The following is a 2937-nucleotide window of genomic DNA, read 5'->3' on the forward strand; positions in this document are numbered from 1 at the left end:
GAGTAGTCTGAGCTTTCTTGGGCGCCATCGACGGCAAGCTTGAAGGAGGATCTGGGCGGATCTTGAGTCTCTGGAAGCGAAGGGCAAGGAAGGGGATCTGGAGCAAGACGAAGGAAGGCAATGAAGGCAAATACTGCCCGCGCCAGTCTTTTGTCAGTCGGGCAGTTGCCGAGGCAGCGTGGGGAAGCGAAGACGCCCATGTCCCATCAATCTCCACGCGTCAACCAAGGCCGCAGGCTATTGGGGCCCGCGGTGCTCCGCACTTGCCCCTTGGCTTCGCCTTGAAGCCAAGTCCGAGCACCTCGCGAGGTTCCTGTGATGGAAGCCATGACGACCGGGGCAGGCGGGCGCCAGGCGGGCGCAGTGTCCTCGTTTCCTCTTTGATGCTAAAGAGGCAAGCGCAGGCGAGGAGTCCTGATGCATCAGCAAAGGTTTCTATATCGGTGCAACGAGACCAAGACCAGTAGGATGGCAGGACGGGGGTCACCATGGAGCCCAAGACGGCGTCACCACCAGAGCCTTTGGCAGGTGAGGAACACCTTTAGTCAGGATAACTTGTACTAGTTGTCTCCCTTCAAATTTGGCCATTGTGGCATCCCTTGCTGCCAGCATTTGGGAAGAGGACCAACGCCTCTATAAATAAGGCTAGCCACCACAGTAGGAGGCAACAAAATGGATCCGAGGACATTCAGATCATCCTCGACCACACAAACTCACCAAGCACAAGAGCACATCTCCTCAGGAGGATGTTCTTCCCTTGTAACTTTTCATCCTCAGCCCAAGAGGCAATCCACCACACCACATTGGAGTAGGGTATTACACCACATTGGTGGCCCGAACCAGTATAAACCTTGTGTCCCTTTGTTCTGCGAGTTCGACGCACTGAGCCTTGAGATCGCAGTGAGGGAGAGTGCAAAGGGGGAGGAGAGATCTTCATTCGCACCCTAGTGTTCGAACTTGAAGGGTTTTGCTGGAACCCGAAATCCAACAGTCACATGGCATGGATGACTTGGAGCAAGTTAATGCATTAACATGTGAAAGATACGACCAGTTCATTAAATGCAACAATTAAGGATAGGGTTGAAAAGTGTGGTTATGAGATGCATAAACTAGGACAATCTACAAATTTTATAATGAAGTGGGAACTTATACGAAATTACTCCGCACACGACAATTTGGAAGATGATCTGCGGACGACCTTGTGATCGATGGCTATAGCCCACGTGAACCGAGGTGATCGATGGCTGTTGTATCTTGCCGTCCAGAGATTGAGGTGATCGATGGCTATAGCCCATCGTCTGTGTAGTAGTTCTCGAACTTATAATAAGTCCACCTCCGCTCATGCCAAGGCGGGATCTTGCAGGTTGGTCGGGGTGGCGCTCTCACGTGATGGCGTCCCGATTGGATCGAGGCGTCTCCGGGAGGGACATTCTTTTATTGGACGGACCAGTGTCGATGGCCATGGGCATGGTGTTATTTGGGCTTGCCCGGGGCAAGGCCAGATGGCATTGACCAAGGCTTTCTCAGTGGCAGCCAATGACGGTTACTAGGCTGTGTCCACCGGATCCCCCTGTACTAGATGTGGACGTAGGCGTCACAACTTCATAGCCTGACGACCATGATTGGGTAGCTAATGTCGGGGTAGGAGTTTTTTCTTTACGGGAAGGCCTTATCAATAGCTTTATTAAACTCAAATAAAAATTACATCCTTTGCGAGAGGTCTCAGAATAAATTCAGGCAGCGCCTCTAACCATTGAGCAGGGTTATTAGCACTACCACATCTAGCTAGCTGATGTGCTACCACTGTTAGAAGTATTGTACATGTATATACGGTATGAGTATAAACCGTATATACTTCTGGTAGGATTAGGTGTTGCGTGAGTTGTCGTAATCCGGTTGTTCAGGTAGTGAGGATTTAGCTTCATCTTTGTATAGTATTTCTTGAGGATCAATCCAACACCTACCGAACTACCGTATTCTCTAAACCTACCGATCTATATAACACGCAGTGCGTCCCTGCCAGAGGCATATGCTTCAACCAATCTTTCATGGTATTCAGAGCCTACTTCCTCTTTGACATCCAATCCTAGTTATGGCTAGCTCCAGCTCGGCCGCCGCCGCTTTTCCCCTCATCCCCATCGCTGACAAGCTTCACCGGGGCAACTACCTGGTGTGGCGCGCGCAAGCCCTAGCCACCATCCGTGGAGCATAGCTGATCGATCACCTTAACCCCGATCACCCGTTCCCAGAGCCCAAGCTTGCTGACAAGGATGGAAAGCCAACTGATGTGCCGAACCTAGCGCATCTCATCACCCTGGCGCAAGACACTCAGGTGCTGAGCTTCATCTTCAACTCGATCTCAGCACCTGTGATGATCCAAGTCGCCCACTGCACCAAGGCCGTGGCGGCGGGACCGCCATCAGGGAGATGTTCCTCTCCCAGACGCAGGCCAACATCGTCAACATGCGGATCGCCCTCTCCAACACCACAAAGGGCACCACGACCATCGCGGACTACATCGGGCGCATGAAGGCGCTGGGCAACGAGATGGCTTCAGCAGGAAAGCCGCTCGACGATGATGACATGGTCTCCTACATCCTCGCTAGATTAGACTATGACTACATCTCGTTTGTCTCTTCCATCTGCGCTGCGAGGACCAAACCGATCAAGGTAGCCAAACTATACTCTCAGTTGATCGCTTTTGACAAATGACTTGCTATGTTTGTAACAAACACGATGCGGCTATATCTCCCACGTGTCGAGGCACGACTTAGAGGCATAACCGCATGGTGGTTTTGTCGCAAGAAGGGTCATGTTCACATAATCCCATGTAATGAACAAGAATGGGATAAAGAGTTGGCTTACAATCGCCACTTCACACAATACATTAATAAAACGTACATCATTCAGAGTACAATCAAGGTCCGACTACGGAAC

The 2937-nt window shown here is 51.2% G+C and overlaps 1 pseudogene; it reads left to right on the forward strand.

Moving 5' to 3' along the window:
- The first annotated feature begins 2565 nt into the window (after nucleotides 1-2565).
- On the forward strand, nucleotides 2566-2671 carry LOC123056332 (uncharacterized; annotated as a pseudogene).
- Nucleotides 2672-2937: the final 266 nt, after the last annotated feature.

The sequence above is a fragment of the Triticum aestivum genome, chromosome 2D (assembly GCF_018294505.1).
Source record: "Triticum aestivum cultivar Chinese Spring chromosome 2D, IWGSC CS RefSeq v2.1, whole genome shotgun sequence".
NCBI classification, from domain to species: Eukaryota; Viridiplantae; Streptophyta; class Magnoliopsida; order Poales; family Poaceae; genus Triticum; species Triticum aestivum.